This window comes from Canis aureus, chromosome 2, assembly GCF_053574225.1.
Source record: "Canis aureus isolate CA01 chromosome 2, VMU_Caureus_v.1.0, whole genome shotgun sequence".
Taxonomy (NCBI): Eukaryota; Metazoa; Chordata; class Mammalia; order Carnivora; family Canidae; genus Canis; species Canis aureus.
Genome location: NC_135612.1, coordinates 8580779 through 8601753, shown reverse-complemented (window position 1 = coordinate 8601753; position 20975 = coordinate 8580779). Strand labels below are relative to the sequence as shown.

The following is a 20975-nucleotide window of genomic DNA, read 5'->3' as shown; positions in this document are numbered from 1 at the left end:
ATTTATGTGTGTCATTAAAAGATAGTCTTCTCCTTTTGAAGGGCTGTGGAGACAGGGGAAGACCGGGTGTTGTAGAGCTGCAGTGGCTGATGTCATTGTTGCAAATAACATTGTATTTTCTTTCTTTCTTTCTTCTTTCTTTCTTTCTTTCTTTCTTTCTTTCTTTCTTTCTTTCTTTCTTTCTTTCTTTCTTAAACAAAAGTATTCTACTTATTGTAGAGAATTCCTTGGAAATTGACATCCAGATGCTCTAAGAAAATACACATGGTCCTTTTGTGGGGACTAAGGATGGACATTCATTTCTCTGAAAACCTGGGTATTATCTAGCTATCTATAAATAACTACTTCACTGTTGTAGTGAATTCCCAAATAATCAGGCAATGACTTTTCTGTACATTCAGTTGTTTACTATTCTGGCCTTTACTTCCATAAGCTCTGGATTCAGTATTTAGTCAGAAGAGGTGTAATGAGATTGAGAGTGGGAGAGACCAGTGATGGTTCCTCACCTGTGAAATGTGCTTCTTCTCCTCTCTTCTCACTTTTTACAAGTGGTTTTTTTCACCTATATTTGCTTTATGTTAAAACTGACATTGTAACGCTTTAAAAAAAAAAAAAAATCTGGGATGCCTCAGTAGTTAAGTGTCTGCCTTTGGCTCAGGTCATGATCTTGGGGTCCTGGGATCGAGTCCCACATTGGGCCCCCTGCATGGAGTCTGCTTCTCCCTCTGCCTGTGTCTCTGCCTCTCTCTTTCTGTGTCTCTCATGAATAAATAAATAAAATCTTAAAAAAAAAGAATTCTGCTAATATGTCATTAAACACTTTTCCCACAGGAATGTTAATATTTTTTCGAATAGTCATTTGTCAGGGTTCATTATTATTCTGTTATTTTTTCTTCTAGTTATTTTGCAGTAATAATATTTAAGTTATTTAACAGTAATAATAATAGGTAACTGTGTTGGAGCCAGTATTTTCAGAAAGAGTTCCTAGAGGAATTGATTATTAAAAAAATAGAGAAGCTCAATTTTCATAAATTAAAATGTGCTTAAAATGTTCATGAATTAAAATTTTTTATGATTTTATAATTACCAAAACAACTCCATGGCAAAAAGAACCCCCATGAAGTTACAGCTCGTTATTTTCCGCCATCTGCATACAGCTTTGCCTCACGCAATGGACATTTGCCTGTTGCCTTCCCAGCAGACACTTCCTCATTGCTCCTTCTCTTTAAAACAGGTGGTTTCTAGGAGCTTCCTAGCCAGGATCTGGAGGTGACGCACGTGGATGAGGATTAGGAATCACTGCCCCCACCTCCCCTTCCATGCCCATGGGTTCAGAGGAAGGTGTGTGACCTAGACCAGTACCATTAAATCTTAGGACTTTTGCTAGGAATGCGTTGTTCTGTTGCATGTGTGCACAAGGCATGTAGTCCCCGGGTCCTGCCGTGTTCATGAGGATAAAACTAAATACTGTACAAGGCAGTGTAGAGACACTGAAAGAACAGATGTTCTTGGTGGCCTTACTACCTAGGGAGTTTTCACTTATGTTAGGCTTTTTTGTCTCTACCAGGGTGAGTTGGGTTTTCCCTGACTTGTAACTGAAACTACCTAACTGGGTACATGATTCAGTTGTGCGGCCTTGTCAGCTCAAACTGTTGTTTCCTCCATCACGTAAGTGCCAGGAGTAATTTACTGACCTGATCCAGCCCGCCTATAGCTCGGAAACCTTCATGAGAAATGATAGTCATACTGCCTGTGGGGTACAGCCAGGAAGAGATGGGACTCGGAAACCCACTTCCCTCCTGAACTTGGCATCCTTGGTGACGAAGATGCAGAGCTGTGGTAGAGTGTGAGGACTTTGGGGGAAGAAAGTATTCTTTTTGCAGAGCGCAGATGAAACCAAATTTAACACAGATCCCAAAGAGGAACAGAGAACGCAAGACAAGAAAAGAAAAATGAGACATATTAGAGGAAAGAAATAAAAAGAAGGGAATAAAATGAGGTAGTTCTCCTCCAACCCCTCTCCCCCTAAATCCAGGAGAAGAGAATGATCAAGGACAAAAATAAAGAGCAAAAGAAAAAAATAACTATAATCTGAAGAATAGAATATTTAAAAAATCGTATAAAGGGGCACCTAGGTGGCTCAGTCAGTTGAGCATCCAACTCTTGTTTTCGGCTCAGGTCATGATCTTGGGGTTGTGAGGTGGAGCCCCATGTGGGGCTCTGGGCTCAGGTCAAGTCTGCTTGAGATTCTCTCCCCCCCCGCCCCTCCCCTTGCTCACACACACTCTTTTTCTCTCTAAAAATGAATAAATGGGTCTTTAAAAATAAATCAATAAAAGATCAATTTTTAAAAATCTTGCAAGAAAACCAGGAGTAAGGAAACCTAAAAGCAAGTAAAGGCACTGAGTTAAAATGTTTTTTGTTTTTTTTTTTTGTTATTTTTTTTTTGTAACGGCAGGAGGTCAAGAAGGAAGGAACTGAGTTAGTAGTTGAGGCAGACACGTTGGTCAAAGAGATAGGTTCACTCAACAGAGTTTTTTTCTAACACATATCGTTAAGTTTTGGCAATAACGAGGCACAACAGTGAATCTGCTCTGAGTCCTTGCCTTGGGAGACGTGAGATTGTTTGTTTTTTTTTTTTTAAGATTTTATTTATTTGTTCATGATAGTCACACACAGAGAGAGAGAGAGACAGAGACACAGGCAGAGGGAGAAGCAGGTTCCATGCAGGGAGCCTGACGTGGGATTCGATCCCGGGTCTCCAGGATCGTGCCCTGGGCCAAAGGCAGGTGCTAAACCGCTGCGCCACCCAGGGATCCGGAGACGTGAGATTGTTAGGTAGGCCTGAAAAGAGAAATAAGCAGATGGAGGACAGAGGTGGAGAGCACGTCGCTCTCGTCCAGATGCAGTACGAGGAGCTAATTTTGCTGGTGGGATCCAGGTCTAAATCAGTGTCTTACCACCGGGTATCCAGTCATGTCAGGCCTCGGCGCTGCAGTCCATTCTGCTATATCACAGACTTCAGAGCAGCCTTTAACAATTGCTCTCATTAAGCCAGCTCTGGAGAGTCTGGGGAAGGTAGCGTAATTATCTCTTGTAATATCAGTTTTATATTCAAAGTAAGCTCACTCTCTTCAGTGACTTGAAATTTCAAAAAGTAATTTCTGTCCTCTTTAATAAATTTCTCCTTAATCAGTGTTTTCTCAGGCTTTGGGAAGACAGGGAGAAGAGGAAGCAGCTAAGTAGAGTAGACGTAAAGGAAACAGAATCTTGTGTCAGATGGCACAGGCTTCAAATCCAGCCAAGCCACGGACTGCTGGTATCTTGAGGCTCATAGCCTCACTTTTTCTTCCTCATTCGATTCCCTTCTTCATCAGAGGCCCTGTGAGCTTTTGCTATCACCAGTTCATTTCAACGAATAAAACAATTGGATAAACCGCCAGTTCCTGGTCTTCATAAGGTGCAATCATCAGTTTGATGTGTTAACTATCCTGTGGACGTTTGATCTTAAAATGAACGAGGTGTAATTAATGATGATTTTTACATAAAGTCTATTGTCTAAATCTAAGCCAAATCTGGTGGGTTGTATGGGCTTCAGGGCCAAATTGAGAGCATTCGTGGCCTAGCTCTTGCAGTGTCAACTCGGGTATCGTTTTGAACCAGCTGGTTGTGCTCCTTCATCTGTGGACAGAATGATAATAGCACCCACCTGGGACTGTGTTGGGGCCTGGGCCGGGTCATCCCAATGGCACGTTGAGTTGCCCTGAACGTGAGAAGTTCTCGTGAGATGTGAACTCGTATCATTATTGTTATTTTGTGTGCTGAGGACAATGTGAATGAGCCGTAGGATGAAAAAGAAATGGCCCACCTTCATGCTTTCAGAAATAACTTCCTGGAGAAGGTAAGACATCGTAATAATTTTGGAAGAGAGGGAATTTAGCCAAATGAAGAACGATTGACAGTAAGAACCTGGGCGAGAGAAACCTGGAGAAAGTAAGCAGGGAATGTGCTCATTCCTCAGTAATTCCTATTAAAAATGACTCTCCTAATCAGATAATGAAGGGACATTGAGAATGGTTGTTTTTTCTCAAAGTTACTACATGTCTTTCAACCTGCTTAGAAAAGAAAGTATCAAAAGTCGTTTCATCAGTCGAAAGCGTTAGTGTTTTTTTTTTTTTTTTTTTTTTAACATTAGTTTGAAATTAGCCTGGATTTCTCCACTTTGCTGGGAACTTTGTATAATAGCCTTATTAAAAAATTCTCATCTAACGTAAGTCTTTAAAGATCCTAGTTTTTTTTTTAAGGATTTATTTATTTATTTATTATTTATGATAGACACAGAAAGAAAGAGAGAGGCAGACACAGGAGGAGGGAGAAGTAAGCTCCATGCCCGGAGCCTGACGTGGGACTCGATCCCGGGACTCCAGGATCGCGCCCTGGGCCAAAGGCAGGCGCCACACCGCTGAGCCACCCAGGGATCCCCAGATCCTACGTTTATATAGCGTTTTATTTGTTATTTGTACCACTGAGATCCTCTTCTGTCTTGGCTCAAGGACTTACTAATGTAAACGAATTGGTAAAAAATAGAATTTTATAGAATCAAATATTTTCCCTGAGCCCAATAACTCGAAATCGTGTAACAATTGAATGTGTTTCCATTAGGGTGTGTTAGGCTGTCGTTCATGTGGGGTTTCCCTCCTTTATTTTGGGAGCATTTTGAGAACTATAAAGGAATATGCCTTTTCCTTTTTTGAACCTCTTGCAGATTCTTGTCTCATTCTGTATTTGTCTTTTGAAGAGTCACAGATTATGCTTTGAAATCAGAAAGCTGCCCTTCCCCTGTGTTCCTGAGCACAAGCGTCTATCCCCAGGAACACCAGGAAATGGAACCATTCTGAGTTTAAAGATCACATCAGATATCCCTGAACAGCAAGTTGAAATACCTTGAATTAGAGTCTTAAGTTCTCACTTATTTTACAATAACCCTGAAAGAATGTAGCTTGGAAATTTAACCATAGGAACAAAGTACTCCTATGACATTTTCTCAAAAGCTTCCCACAGTGTTTCTCTTTGCTTTTTCTCAAAAAATGGACAACTGTTAGAAAATGTTTACTGATAAATTTTAACTTTTCATTTTCTGACATCAAAAGGAAGAGATTCCCCTTGCTTTCCCTGCGCATATAAACATGTAAGAAGAACCCAGCTTTCACACGTGTTTCCTACTGCACCTGTTTAAAAGATCAAGCCACTATCATAACTTCACTCATTAGTGGCATTTGCTTCTGGAACCTGTTTATCAGAAGTAGTATATGAGGTGAATGCGGAGTTGCTATGGTGCCTTGATTTTCTTAAGTTCAAAATGCTGATTAAATTAGACTTTTTCATGTAGTTGGTTAGCTGTACAAAGTTAGGCTTATGGCCTATTTGGAGGATATTATGTTAAATACTTATAATGTTATAAATGCATAACATTTATAATGTTACAATATTTTTAATCTAATCATTACAGTGGGGGGGGGGGTGGAGAAGAAATCCCAACCAGTGCTTAAAAATTCAGGACAGAATTAGCAAGGATACTTCCCCCGCAAATGGGTTTTTACTGGAATAGTTTTTAATTCTTTGGGGGTTGTGATTTACTTTCTTTCTTTCTTTTCTTTCTTTTCTTTCTTTCGCATGAGACTAAAAGGAAGGGAGATACCCCATATCCCATTTTAAGATTAGTTTGACTTTCAAATTAAGCCTTATTGTGTAAGGGCAGAAAATTAATCCCTGGGTACTGGCGACCTTCTGGGCACCAGCGGTAGGTTATCTGTTATACTCATTGGGGAGAATGGATTCAAGCTCTGCCCAGAGCAGCTGGGTGATTGCTGGGAACTGCCCAGATAGATCTCTACCCGACTCTAGAGTTTGTGTGTCTGGAACCCCCATAGATTCCCTGACCACCTGTGTGTGGTCAGTGGCCATGTCCTATCCTACCTTCTCTAGTCATCTGCCTTTCTGTTGCTGCATGCTCATTCTCTTCTGACTCAGTCTGTACAATAGGACAAATGGCAAATGGGTTTCTTTTTGAGGCAATTCCGGTTGATTGAGAGGAGCTGCCTAGAAAAATGTTAAGAATAGTGAGGCCATGAGTGTAAAAGACAGTAGTAGTGGCTCTAGTAGCTGGTTCTGTACCAGCACATTTCTTTGCTAGAAAAAAAAAATGGATCAAGGGTAAAGGTTGATTGCATTAAGTCATTGTCTTACGATGAAAAGAACATGAGTCATGGCTTTTAGCATGTTTTAGTTCTTAGTTTTTTTCTCCCTCCACAAAAAGATTAAAGGAATATGGTGGTCTTGCGATTGAAGAAGGAAAATCGAAAAATATCCTAATTCTGGACTAGTATTTGCTTTTTATTCAGGAAGACTTAGGCAATGTTTGTAAAATTTCAAGATTTAGAGGAAGAGCAACAAAACAGATTAAAATGCTATACCCTTCCCCTTCCCCAGACCAAGGGAGTAATATCCCAACGAGAGGCTAATAGCGAAGAAAATTCAGTGATTACTAAAAAGAATGGTCACCAGACCCTTGTTTTATTTATTTAGTAACCCAAATTGTTTTTCCCACTTTCTTTTTTTGAAAGTTCGGGATTGCTGTCTTTTAAGATGCTATATGTCACGTTCATTGGTTATTTATTTGTACAATTACCCCCTTGCTTCATCAGCAAGGCTCAATTATGTGAATTAAACAGAATACAAAAACATTAAATGGACTTGTAAACTGCAAATTAAAGTCATATGTAGTTCATTGCTAATTGTTTAGATTTAAATCATGACATTTCCTCTTTATTTTTACTAAAACCTATGTAATGCCCACTTAGGGAAGTTATGATTGAGCTATTAAGAGTGTTTTCTTCCACGAGAATAATCTAAGCATGTCATATAAATCTGGGTTCAGAGCTGTAAATGCACATCGACCATTTTTTTTCTTTCTTTGTTGAAAATGAGAAACAGAAGGGACTTTTTTGTTTTTGATTATTTTTTGACATTTTTATATCAATATGATACTTGAAAATAATTTGAAAAGTAAATATAGGGGGATGGGGTAACTGGGTGACAGGCATTAAGGAGGGTGCATGATGGAATGAGCACTGGGCGTTAAATGCAACTGATGAATCAGTGAACTCTTTCAGAAGCTACTAAAACACTAAATTAATTGAATTTACATAAAATAAAACCTAAAAAGTAAAAGGTAACTACAGTCCAAGAGAATCCCTTATGATCACCTATTTTCTCAATAAGATTTTGAATTCTTTTTGTTTTGTTTTCTAGTAAATATTTCAAAGGAGAAACTATATTTGTTGAGTACTCATTATATAACAACATCGTACTAGACACTTTACAAACATTATCTTTTGAATTCTCATAAAAACTTTGTGTTTAGGATACTAGTATTCTCATTTTTTATATGAGATATTGAAACTCAGAGATATTAAATAACCAGTGTATTGCCATGTAGCCGGTAAATAGAAGAACATGGACTTAAATACAGGATTACTTGTATCTGAGACCATATTTACTTCATAGTTCTGTGCTGCCAAACTGTTAACGGTCTATATGCATTTTCCAGAAAACATTTCTGCATATTTTTTATGTTTGCATATGTCTGTGCACTCAAACCTATATTTTTTATTACATATATCATAAAATACAAGCTTCCTTTTGTTATACAAACGAAATATAGATCCCTGGTTCCATCCTAAACCCTTGAATGACTTTTTTTTTTTTTTTTTTTGACTTTTTTCTTATATTTCCTCATGTCCATCCAGAAGGAAATGTCACTAATCTGAGTTCTGATCACGTATTTCTGATCACCTGGCTGTTAAAAGACACCTGGTTTGTAGTCAGCCTCCTTCAGTTTAACCCAATTTTGGCTTATCCTTCCCTAAATCTAAGAGATGAGCAAATGATTTCTCACAGCATCAGACAGTAAATATTTTCAACTTGCCAGCCATCCGGCCCCAGTCGTAACTGCTATAGTTAGAAAGCAGCCCTAGACAATATGGAAATGAGCGGCTTGGCTATGTTCCAGTAAAAAAATTTATTTACTAAAACAGGCAGCCACCCATGCGCTGTAGTTTCCTGATCCCTGATCTGAAACCATTGCATATGCCAGTTAGGCTAATAAATGGATTTAACCTTTGACATCTCATGAACCCTGTCTTCTGACTTACAGAACAAGGAGAATAAAAATACCGATGCAAGGTGAGCTGAGCTTTGATCTTTGTTCCTTAGTTACCTATTTAGTTTTCATGAGGTAAACGGTCATGCACAAGGGCTTTCTTGTTTGGAAGACTGTGAGTTAGTCTTCTCCATCCCAGTGAATAGCAGTCCCTGTGTTAATATAGTTCCTCTGGGCCAAACAGCCTGGAGTCTTTCCTGGTCCCTCCTTCACACACCCCGTGGGCCGTATGCCAACGACCTCTGTTGGTCCTCCTTCCAAATATATCCAGAGTCCAATCCTTTCTCACCACATCCACCTTTCCTACTCTGACCCATGCACTGTTCTCTCTTTCCTGAATTATTTTACCGTAGCTCTCCTAACTGGTCTTCTCGTACCCTTGAGTCCTAGAGTCTGTGCCCCATCTGGCAGACATCATGGGATATCATTCTATAGAACATTGTGCAGTAAGTGAAAGATGGACCTAGGTCCACGTGCGTTGCCCTAAAAGTATTGTCCTTGCATGTTAAATGGGAGAAGCAAGCTGTCGCCATATGCAGAGTGAGATCCCATCTTCATAAAAATTAGTAATAACAAAATCCTTATATAAGTGTGTGTCTGGTTACATATTTTTGTGCAGCCATGGAGGAGGTTACGAGGCACATTAAGCTGTAAACACAGGCTCCCTCAGAGAAGTAGCAGTGAAGGAGGATGACAACAGATTTTCCTTCGCATGCATCAAAAGTTGTTTTGTCATTAAAAAATCATTTATTATTTTGTTACGGATAAAAATTAATAAACAAATAAGCAGCATCACCCACAAAAAGAATACAAAACGACAACAAAAAGATCTACCTTTCTGACATAAACTCTAATGTTCTAGAAATCTCCAGAGGAGTTTTCCACACAATGCCTCTAATTGATAAATTTTTAATTCCTTTTCCTCTGCTTTGCAACCGTGCTATTAAGAGAGCCTTATTAATTAAGAATTTAGGAAATTGGTACACTTTTAGAAACAAATAGAGCCAGATTTGTAAGGGGGGGGGCATTCTTTTGGTTGATCTGAAGATATTTGTGGAAGGCAGTCATGCATATCTTTCCACATTAGCAAGAAAAGTGATTCTCTTTGCACTTATTAGCCACCAGAAAAATCCTCTTTGTTTCACTTATTTTCAGATTTGTGTAGTCTGGATTAATATTTCAATAACCCCGTTCAAGAGGAGCATTTGGAACCATTCCACATGAATGTTGTGTTCTTAAAGCAAAAGTGCAGAACACAGTCTTTCCAGGCACAGATTGCTTTTCACAGATAATGTATTCTACTTAAGCATACATAAAGGGACAAATCTGAGGCACCCATGAAAGGGAGAGCCTTGTCTTAGCGTGCAAAAGTCACCTCATCCAGCAAACCTCAGTGCATTTTTGAAGAGGAAGGTGTATAAAAATAGCCAGTACATTTCTGCTGCACCTTGTGTCGTACTCCCGCCCTCAGCTTATCCAGTATTAAATGAAAACATTTGCCATGGCAACATCGATTTACAAAGGGCAAATGATGTTTCTGAGAGGTTGGAGTGTTTCCTTCCATAGACTGCAGATGTGCGCGCAAGTTAACACTTTAACATCCTTATTTAATAATTTTTATGTGTAACTGAAAAAGCCTTACGTGAGGATTTTTACATGTCCTAATTTGGAAATAGAATCTAAAACAAAAACAATAAACTCTCAACAAGAACTGACAGCAAGTTAAAGACAAGCTGGAAGATACCACTGAACTATTGCGGCTTTCGCTCTTTGCGGAAACCAAAATTATTTCACGCAGGAGGCCGTGCTGAGCTATGGGTAAATCATCTGCTTGCAACCGAATGAACATTTTGCTATGAAAATGCAAATTATCTGTTTACCTCCCTTCCTATAATTGATGTTGTTAGTTATAATATTTAGCCTCTGCCGTTTGGACACGTTAAAATATTAATTTTATCTCCCTTAATGTGTTTTTCGTAAATGCTAAGGCAGTATTCCCAGATATTTCACTGTTGTGGTTTCATCCACTTGCCTCACACTTCGAAGGCAGACACAGGAGCTGTAAGAAGCAGATGGATGGGTAGCCTGGGTAAATGCAAATATTACAGAGGTGACTGGAGTGGGGTCAGACGAGTTTAGAAGTTAACAAAGTCTCGGTATTGTTTTTCCACTGTCGTAACCAACTCTGTTATATAAAATGGAAAAACTGTGCTCAGGGGTGAGGAAATTAAGCTCCTGCCCTAAATAGCTCAGAGCTCAGGGTAAAAAATTCATCTTACTCAACAGGAGTTCTTTGGCTCTGCCAGAGGTTGAGCCTGTTCTATCTTACACCTGTCATTGGTTCAATCAGCACAGCGAGTTTGGGCCTAGAAGCCCACGCTGTGTTGGGTGTAAGGGGACTTTCAGTCCCTCCATCAATTATGGTGGGAGTCAGTTGAGATAAACAAGGTATTTCGTGCGGTTCCTGCCCACAATAGTCCCTTTTCACTTTGGTTTGTGATGACCTGAAAACCTCCTATAATAGCCAAAGAGATTTGAAGTACCGCAGAAGCAAATAAAAGCCAAATCTAGCTCTTTTTTAAATGCCTTCGAGGCTGCTGCTGGGGAAGGACCCTAAGTTTGTTGGAAGACCGTGTATCATTTATTTCCACTTGCATCACTTCCTCAACATGTTTTCCCCAAGATTCAAAAATGTCAGCTTGCCCAAAAGAAGTTTACAAATACATGAATCAGAAGTTGTTTCCTTGCCTTTAAAACTACAACAAAAGAAACCTTCCAGAACCCATTTATCATTAAGAACTTCATAGAGAGAGAGAAAAAAAAGAACTTCATAGAGAACAGAAATATGCAAACCTGTGAAACACCGTGTTAGGAAGGAGAACGTTAATTAGAGGACAATCTTGTCACCCCATTGTGACAGTCAGCTTAGGAGAAATCATCGACTGCCAGTGATTTTTTTCTTTGAGGTGTGTTCAGAGCTAGTAAATTCCAAACATATGCTCCTATACACATTCGTAGGATTAATTCAGAAACGTGTCTGAAAATGTTTTAAGTAGTTTTGAAATGTAGACAAGACTGACGAGATTTTGCCAATTCTTTCTATATCCGTGTGCCCAACCATTTCTCCCCCAGGCTCTTTATAAAATAATCCCCTGTAAAACCACCGTGACAGCAGCATCCACCTGTCGTTACAATATACCTATTGTGTCTGGTAGGTTTAACATACCTAATATTGTAGATATTGCTGTGAATACAACTGTCCTGCTAGCTCGCCGCTCTTCACACAATTCCTTCCATGGGTCGGGGGCAGAAGTCTGAATTCCATCTGAGTGGCCACCACTCAAGGAGCCAATCTCCACTTCATGTCCATCTGTTGAAGAGAATAGAAGTGCCTTGAGAGAAGAGACCTCTCTGTCTTGTTCCCTCTTGCATCCCCTGGGCCCAAGACCATGCCAAGTGTCCAATAAAGATTAGTTGAATACATATTTTTTTTCCAAAAGAGGATCTAGTTACCTTCACACTAAGAATATTCCCTGCTGGCGACTTCCCTGACTCAGGCCACCCTCCAAGTCATGGAACCTCACCCGGGAGTGCTCTCCATTAAAGCACTCTCGAACCTTAAAAAAAAAAAAAAAAAAAAAAAAAAATTCACACACACACACCCGTACCCATGACTGCCCTATTGTCTATGCCTCTACCTGGATCATATGTCCCCTGACTCATGTGAGGCTCCTGCTGCCAGGTTCTTAATATGTAAGAAATATTCTTCAGCTCAATTTTTTTTTCAACTGTTATCTAACGTTTTACCCTTGCATGATTTTTTTCCCCATTTTTATCCGCTTACTTGAGATATGATTTACTTAAAAATTAAAAAAACATTCACTGATTTAAAGCGTACAATTCAGTGAGTGCTGACAAACATACTGCAGTGGTGTAATTGCCCCCTGAGTCATGGTAAAGAACATTTTCATCACCCCCATGGGTGATGATCCCTGTGGGCTCCCTCCCATTCCTTCCCTGTCCCCAGCCTCTGGCACCTCCTAGTCTCTCTGTCACTAAGGTTTGGCCTTCTGTAGATTTACATATAAATGTAATCACAACAGTACGGAGTCTTTGGCGTCTGGCTTCTTTCACGCAGCATGACACATCAGTGACTCATCTGTGACATTGTGTTTGTACATAGTTTGTTCCTTTTGATGGCAAGGCGTAGCCATGAGGGAGTCTGGAGTCTTGACTCAGGCAGGCCGGCTCCAGATCCTGTGCTTTTAACTGTTAGGATGTTTTTCAGTCCATATAATCTTAACACTCCTCTCTGATAATGCTGTTCTCTTGCTCAAAACTCTACAGCGACTCCTCATTCTGAGCAAATGTGTTTCCTGGTCCATATCCAGGTTCTTAAATTCTCTGTCCTGGGGTCCCCATCCGTGCCACCTGAATTCTTATCCCCTGCAATGCTCCTTCCTGACTTTTCCCATTTTCTGCCACACTGAGCCTGTTTGCCATTCCTACAAGAAGATGCCCTCCAACTGATGCTGTTCTTTCTGCCTTTGCCCTTCTCATCCTCACCTATTGAAATCATCCCTTATTAAGTTACAAGAGTACCAGCACCTCTCCCTGTGACCCTACCCCCTTCCCTCAAGCCCATCTGATGTGAGTGCCATAATTCTGTAGACCACCTCTCGTAGACCTCTTGTATTGTCACAGTGACTCATTCTCACATTTCAAATCTCTCCCACTGAAGGGTCTTTGAAACCAGTGACTGCATCTTATTCATCATTGTGCATATTTTTGTCATGCCCAGGCTGAACAGACACACATCACAGTCTGTATTTAAGAGAAACCAGCTCATCCCTGTTGTGTAGACCAGATATTTTTTTTTTTTTTTTGCAATGTTTTGTATTGTGTCTTGCACCTACAAGGTACTTGTTGAATATTTGTTGGTTGATAAATCTCCCTTGAATCTGTGCCCAGCTATTCTGCTCTTGGGTCCATGTAGGAAAGCAGGTTGGCTGATGACTCATAGGATGTAATAGTGATAGTCTGTCTGGTTAAGGCTCTATTCCCAGTGCCTTGCAGAGTGCCTGATAAATATTTCTTCAGAAGAGAGATTTATTTGTTGCGTTCTTTGGTCAAGGCACGGAGCGCATTAGCAAATATAGACTGACGAGGCTGTTAAACATCTCATCTCCTTGGTTAAAAATGGTTGGTCTAGACATCTGTGGTTCTTTTCATGTCTTCCTTTGAAATGTCTTTGAGATTTGTCCCTTTGCCTCTCTGTCCCAGTGACACTGGTTTCCTTCATTGCTTGTGCTTCCCTCTTCCATCTTTGTGCTTTGCTGTGCCCTACCCTGCTTGCTTCTTCCTCTCTCTTTACCTCGGATAACATCCTCCCAACTTCCCACCTACGTATCTTGGCCTGATCATCACTCTTTCCGAGGAGCTTTTCCTGACCATCTTGCATTCCCTCCACCCCTCCTACAACCCTACCCCACCTTCCAGAGGGCCGCCATAGCTCTCGTAGTTCCTCGTGCCTTTTTAGGAGCTGCGTCCCAGCTTCAGTTTTACACTTGCTCGTGTCACTACTGCCCACCTGCCCCTGTGTGCACGTCTGTGATACTCACCAGTCTGGCCCTAGTAGACTCAATATATGTTTGTGGGATAGATAGATACATGGGATGCAATGGCCAGATGAAGGGACAGATGTCACTGCTACTGTCCTGTTATAGACTTGACCTGGGTTGAGAGCAGCATTCCCTGGTTTGTGTCCAGACGCCACTGCCTTCCCCTGCCATTGTCTCCTCATTGCTTATGGTCAACATGGTTCCGTCACCATGTTCTTCCTAAAGGACGGTGCTCCTGATTTCATACCCTTACCCCTCACTCACTTGCCACAACTAACATCACATCTAAACAGATCAAATCGAAATTCACCTCGTCTCCCAGGCCCTTTCCTTTGCATAGGCCCTTTCCTAACTGCACTCACATTATCCAGCTTCCTTTCGCAGAATTCCCTGAAATGTCCCCTACATGCCTCTTCATCCAGTTCACCACACTGCTTCTGCTTCTGCCACACTTGGTCCCATCTCGGGGTTTTGGTCAAACTAATTGACAGCTTACAGGGTCTTCCTCTTACTTTTGTTCATCTGAGTTCTTCCCTTCGTCCACAGCGACTCAGCTTCTCTGTCCAGCCCAGAAGCCTGGAAAGCAGCAGGAAGGTGAAGGCAGGGAATTTATTTCCTTGGCTCTTTCTCTGTTGGGCAGCAGGTTGGCAGTGACAGACTTTGTCTCCCTCTGCCATAGTTGCTATTATCTCTCAGGGCTAAAGCAGTTTCTGGGTTGACAAGTCCTCCTCTTCTGGCCTTCTGTGTCCTCGGGTGGTAACAGCTTGCTACTCAGCAGACCCCTAGAGTGTTTCCACATCACCTCCATGCTTCCTCTAACCCAGCCCACAGCTTTATTCTTGGTCCCTTGGTTACATTTTCCTCAGTTGTCCCCTTTATTTTGCCTTCTGTCTCCTAAGGGAAACTTGACTGATCTATTTTAATATTAAATATAGCAAATTAGAACGTTTAGTATAGAAATGGTACAGTGCCACCCACAAGAAAATGACAAGATTTGTAAGGATTTGTAAAATATGTTAAGTCTGTGAATTTTAAGTGGTGGACAAGCTGAAATTTGAAAGGTAAATGCCGTCTTTTCTCTCTCTCTCTCTCTCTGTCTCTCTCTGTCTCTCTGTCTCTCTGCATAATCTTGCTAGGAGAAAAGGTGCTCCAAATGTTAGTCCCAGCTAGAGGCCCTCCTCCCTGTCCCTGGACTGGTCTGTCTAGGATCAAGGCATCACTTGGCAGGCTTCCCCTTCTCTGTGCTCCCCTATCACTCTTCTCACCCTTAGCAGTAACCTTGACACTACACTCTTTCCTAAGGGTGGGTTTTGTCTTCCTCATTAGATTTCAGAGTTTCTGAAGGAAGAGAGAATTATGATTTTTTTTTTGAGAATTATGATTATCTCTTTTTACGTCCTAGGATCAAAACATTTTGGAATTAAGATACGTTTGTAGTTCAGTTTGTTGGTTATTGTGTAAGATACGTTTGTAGTTCAGTTTGTTGGTTATTGTGTTAAGTTGGTTGATAGGTTGGTAGCAGATTCTCAGTGACAAACTGTATCTTTTTAATATTTTGAACATTTTCAATGGAAAACTTCTAATATGCACAAAATTAAACGGCTCGTATAATGAACCCCCACATACCCATTCGCGATGATAAGCTCATGGTCAGGTTTCTTTTATCTGTAGTTCCCCAACACACACTGCATTCCTCCCCCAGCACACACACTGAGTTATTTTGAGGCATCTGCTAGACATCATTTCATTTCAGTGTATCTTCCAGTGTGTATTTTTAAAGACAAGCACAAGTACCATTATATCTAGTCAGTGTCAAGTTTCTCTGTTATATTTTTTAAATGTTGGTTTGTTTGCAACAGAGTCCCCATGGTACATCTTGTTGATATATTTCTTTTATAGGGACTCTTGAGATTCCTTTTGTCTCTTTTTTCCCTTGTAATTTATTTGTGAAGAAAACAGTATTTGTCCTATTAAACCATAGGAAACATATAACCTCTGATTGTCTTTCTTCTTATGATGTAAATCCTACTTATTAAGAATTAGGAAATTAATTGACCCAAAGTTTCTTATTAGCCTTTCACCTATTGGTTTTAGCAGCCATGAGTGTTTATCATTGCCTAGATTCATTAGAAGTTGCATACAATGAGTATTCATTTCTTCCAAATTTGTCAGTGGAAATACTTTTATAGAAAGAAACTTTCCTCCAGACAAACTCTCTCGTGCATTGTTGGTGGGAGTGTAAATTGGTATAATGGCTATGGAAAAAGGTATGGGGGTTCCTTTAAAAATTAACAATAAATATACCATATGATCCAGTAATTCCACTACTGGGTATTTACCCAAAGAAAATGAAGGCACCAATTGGAAAAGATACATGCACCCTTAAGTTTATTGTAACATTTTTTTTTTTTTTTACAATAGCCAGGTTGTGCAAACAACCCAAGTGTCCATCAATAGATAAATGGATAAAAAGGATGTGATACATATACCTATGGCATATGTATATATATATATATATATACCATAAAATATTACTCGGCCATAAAAAATAATGAGATCTTGCCATTTGAGACAACATGGTGGATGGGACTAGAGAGTATCATGCTAAGTGAAGTAAGTTAGAGAAAAGTGCCGTATCATTTTACTTATATGTGGAATCTAAAATACAAAGCAAACAAACAGACTTTTAAATGCAAAGAACAAACTGGTGGTTGCCAGAGGGGAGAGGAGGCGAACTAAATAGATAAAGAAGAATTAAAAGGTACAAACTTCCAGCTTAAAATAAGTAAGTCATGGGGTGCCTGAGTGGCTCAGTCAGTTAAGCATCTGCCTTCAGCTCTTGTGGTCCTGGATCAAGCTCTGCATTGGGCTTCCTGCTCGTCAGGGAGTCTACTTTCTCCTCCCAATCCCTCCATCATGCACTCACTCTCTATCTCAAATAAATAAATAAAATATTTTTAAAAATAAAAGTAAGTAAGTCACGGAGATGCAAAGTTCAGCATCGAGGATGTAGTCAGTAGTATTACGATAAGGTACTATATGACAGATGATGACTACGCTTACAGTGGGGAGCACAGAGTAACTTGTAGAATTGTTGGACCAATATGCTGTACACTTGAAATTAACACAGTATTGCGTGTTGATTATACTTCAACAATAATAGTAAGAAAGCTTTCCCCCCAAACCGTTTGATCACTCTTAAATTCAGTTTATGATGTTTATACAGGTTATGTTTTATAACTGCTGGATAGAAAAGGTCAAATTTTCTTGTAATACCTACCAAGGAATACTGAGTACATAAACCTAATTATATAATGATGACAATTTGAGATTGTTCCATTTTGTTCTTACTATGCTGTGTGTGTGTGCGTGTGTAAGTCTAAAAAAATGTCAAAAACTGAAGCTGATTTTAAAATACTGAGTTTACTCTTTCATTTAGAATTAGGTATTTCTCTAATTTCCAAGCTGGCTTGAAAGAAGGACAATAATAATGAAGTGCAGTGTTTATGTTTGTAATGCAAAATCTACTGATGACAAGTAAAAACATATCTGGAAAATGGACATTCTACAGCTATTTGGTTCATTATAATAATAACTCCATTAACTATATGACAAGTGTCCACCCCTGGGAGTTGAGACACAAAGAGAAGACAACCTTTGTAGAGTCATTCCTTTTCTTGAATTATTAATATTGTCTTTCAGTGGAAGTTGGAAAATTACAGTGGGATGAATTTGGTTTGATAGTCTTTAAAAAAAAAAAAAAAAGCATAAATAAAATCCTAAAAGGAAAAAAATGACTCAGTGCTCTGGAGCTATTTTTGTAGGAATAGGCCCTTTATGAAAGGGTATTAGTCATGTAGTTTAAAAGAAATTCAACAAGCAAATTCAACCAACATTCACTGCATACCCAGTTCTGATGCCAAGTGGTCTTTGGGAATATAAACAAGAACAAATCAAGGCTTCAGCCTTTAAAACACAATCTAGTAACAAGAGACAGACTAGCAAACAAGGAGCTTTGTTCTAACTGCCTAATGTTGAAATAGAGATGTTTATGACGTGCAAAGGAAAAACAAAGAGCATTCCAAAGAATATTTTTATATTTGATTTTATAGTTCGTCTTAGAAGTTCGAGGCAAAGGATGCAAATCCATTGTAATGTTTTCTTTATGAGCTGGAAGTCTAAGGAAAATGAATAGGTTGCAAAATCACTGTGAGGGACGTGGAGAGAGAATGACTTTGCCCTTGATCATTATAGTTAAATAGATGACTTCATCATTAAACCTAAGTACCCCATGCCTGCGGTACCTCTTCTTTTGAAGAAAAAAAAAAAGCGCATTTTTCAGAAGGCACAATTGTCTTTTCTTAAACTTAGGATTAAATTGACTTTCTATCTCTTATTTCCCTCAAGATCATCAGGTTTGCCAAACTGGGAATTTGGCATTTTACCCACTCGTGGCCTCTAAATCTTAATGTATTTTGACATCTAGTTAAAGAGATGGAGCAGAAAATGTCTAATTGAGTATACATTTAGTTGACATAATTATTTCACTAGAAAAGAAGGCAAGAAAAAAAAAAAAAAAAGAAAAGAAGGCAAGGATTTAAAAAATTCTGAACATCACAGATCGATACATTGGGATGGATTGTCCACCACTGATTAAATTTAGAATTATGAGGGTTTTGGGTTTTGTTCCTAGGAATATTGTGTCAGGACCTGTTGGTTGCCTACATCACAAGCATTTTTCTCCCTTTCTTTGTTGACCTTCCCTAGCCCAGAAAGTGACCTTGGTTAGACTAAGCCAATCATGGTGATTCCTTTAACCTTAATATGATTGGGTTAGAGATGGCATGTGATACAGTTCTGGCCATTTGGGTTGAAGGAAATTCTGCTGGAAACAAGTGCTTCTGGGAAAGCTTCACTATTTAAATGGAACTGAAGGAAGAGACTTTACTTCCTTTGGCCTTTGGGAATTAGTTTCTGAGACTATGATACTGGGAATTAGTTTCTGAGACTGTGGTTGCTCCTGCAACCATTCAGTAATCATGATGGAGGAATCCTACAGTTGAAAGGCAATATACTGAATATGGTAAAGCTGATAGATGGAAAGAACCTAAGCCCTTGATGACATCCCTGAGTTGCTGGATGAAATAACAGTTCCTGCATCTCTCCTACTTTTGGACTTCACACCCCACCTTATGTGAGAGACATCTCTGTTTAAAGCCATTTTGAGTTGTCGTCCTGAAGTTTGCAACCCAATGTCCTCTTAGTGATCACAAACATGTTCTTAAACCTCTTACATATGGTAGATAGTATGCATTTAATATGGTCTTTGTGATAGGTCCTGGTGGGTTTCTCATCATAAGGAGAAAAGGGCTGTTTCTGATCAACACTTCCATAGCCCTTACCATGCATTGCCATTTTGCTTTTTTGAAATGTTTGTACCAATTTTAAGTACTAGCATCAATGAAATAAAAAACCATTCATCTTTCAGGTCAGAAATTCTGCTAATCATTGCCATGAGTACATAAATATATTTGAGCCTTACGATATTATTTGCATATTTTACACCTCTTCCATAGGAAATTTATCAGGTACTGGTATACCATATAGATGCCATTTATTAATGCATAACAAATACCAAAAAGTACAAATAATAAATTGATAACATTCATTTACAAATTGGTCTTTATGTATGTAGCAGAGTCACAATTCACACACTACTCTTCAAGTATGCAAAGAAAAATAAAGATTTTACTTTTAAAAAACTGATCCAATTTAGCTTCTTAGACTCCTGGCCCTCTGAGTAGTAAGGGAAGAAAACTTTAAACATATCAGTTGAGGGCATCCTGCTCCTTTTAGGTTCAAGCAGTCACCCCAACTTTTGATTAAACTTTTCCCCTTCTTCCTTCCTTTTTTATTTGTCGAGATAATATCTGGGTATATGAGAAGGAGTGGTCTTAACATGAGTAGCCTTGGGCACTGGAAAGGCTTTCAAATGAATGGAGTTCTTGGGCTCAGTTCTCTCCATTGTTAACAACTCAGACATCTCATCTCTGACTATGGTGTTAACTTTCTCTTGCCAGAGATGTGTTTTCATTTCCTCCTCCTGTCTAGAAGAATGTTCTCTCTCTTTCCTAGCCAGCCTTAACCCTGCCTCCTTCTTTGGAGCCATACTAATAGAATGGCTTCTTGGGAACCAAATGTGATTTATTTGGGAGAGAAATGTGACTACAACAGCTTTATATTTTCACAGTATTAGTCTCATTACAAATATATGATACTGGAAGACTCAGAACATTTATACATTTATACAGGTGTGCTGGATTATTACTAAAAGTTGCCTATTTTAATATTATAATGCTTGTACTTCTCTAATTTTTTCTTATGTACAAAGTATGTACTTTTACATTATATCATCTAACTAGTCCTTACTAGATGACAAGAAATTAAGGTCAGCGTGCTGAAGAGGCATTCAGATTAAATCAGGCATTCAGAGTCCTAGGTTTTGTTAACATCACTAGTCTGTGGAATAGAAGTCGTTTCTTGGGTGGAAATCAAGCAGGTGTCGAGAGATTCATTACTTGGTGGTAGTATACTCGGTTGAACTTATGTAATGCCAGTATTGCTTCAAATAATTTCCCTTATATTGTTTTATTTTGAATATTTGGAGGTTTTAAGTTGACTTTATTGACCCATCTTTTTCTTCAGCCTTCTAAATCTTTGTTTTTTGTTGCTGTTGTTACTTTTTTTCTTTCTTTTTCTTAAGGTTTATTTTATTTTTTAGTAATCTCTGTACTCAACGTGGGGCTCAAATCCATGACCCTGAGATCAAGAGTCTTGCGCTCTTCCAACTGAGCCGGCCAGGTGCCCCTGTTTGTTTTTTTTCATTTTCCTTGTCACTGATGTCCTTTCTCGTTTCCCAAGTTGGTCTAGGCCCTGTGACCATCACCAGTGGAGCTGGTGGGACAACTTCGTGGTGACTCTACTGTGTCCTGTTGCTGTGGGCATTTCTTTATTGGGAGGCAGTGTAGCTGGCCAGCACTAGAGGGTCTGGGGAATTTGGATTGTGAGTGTGGTGGGAGCTTTATATAGTCCTGAGAAGACCTCAAGTCATGAGACCAGAGTATCCAGAGTCA

At 39.4% G+C, this 20975-nt stretch overlaps 1 protein-coding gene across 12 annotated transcripts in view; it reads left to right on the top strand.

The window, feature by feature from the left end:
- PAM (peptidylglycine alpha-amidating monooxygenase) overlaps positions 1-20975 on the top strand; it is a 149822-nt gene that overhangs the window by 2660 nt on the left and 126187 nt on the right. The gene's annotated exons all lie outside the window — the stretch shown is intronic.